General features: G+C 39.3%; 1 long non-coding RNA gene across 1 annotated transcript in view; it reads right to left on the bottom strand.

Annotated features, from left to right (window-relative positions):
• Nucleotides 210–549, bottom strand: part of LOC110394680 — a 26,246-nt gene continuing 25,906 nt past the window's right edge. Inside the window, exon 3 of the long non-coding RNA XR_002435802.1 lies at nt 210–511. This is a non-coding gene — a long non-coding RNA (uncharacterized LOC110394680). The remainder of the gene's footprint in view (nt 512–549) is intronic.

Below are 549 nucleotides of genomic sequence, written 5' to 3'. Positions count from 1 at the left end.
AGCCACTTCAGCTGGGCTATCAGCCACATTATCTTCTTGGAGGAGCCCTCCTTAATTATTTTGTAAAAGTTCTCTCTGTTTCTTTAGAAGAACAAAAGAAACTAAAGGATACAAGGGTATTTTCCTATGCATATATTAAGCTGAAACAGTAATACTACATATATAAAATGTATAGAGACACAGAAATCAGAACAGACTTGCACTGCCTTTCGACTTACTTCTGCAGTCCAGCTGTGAATACCGTGTATTCACAGTATTCACTGTATTCACAGTGGTTGCAGGTGGATCATTCCTACTATAAATATGCAAGCCAATATGATCCTCAGTTGAGAAACAGGCTTGTACCGTTGCAGGTAGTGTTTGGACATTAATTCGTGTTTATTGGTTCAGATGCCAATCCAAAAAAGAAGGGTTCCCAGTTTTCCCTGCTTTCTGTGTGACCAATTCTGAAACTGAAGCAACTGCACAGAAGATGAAGGTCTTATTCCTTTATAGCGATGACAGATGTCAGCTTTTGTAGGAAGCAACTGCACAGAAGATGAAGGTCTT

This window comes from Numida meleagris, chromosome 1 (assembly GCF_002078875.1).
Source record: "Numida meleagris isolate 19003 breed g44 Domestic line chromosome 1, NumMel1.0, whole genome shotgun sequence".
NCBI lineage: Eukaryota > Metazoa > Chordata > Aves > Galliformes > Numididae > Numida > Numida meleagris.
The sequence above is the reverse complement of the archived record's forward strand: the minus strand, read 5'-3'. Positions and strand labels throughout refer to the sequence as shown.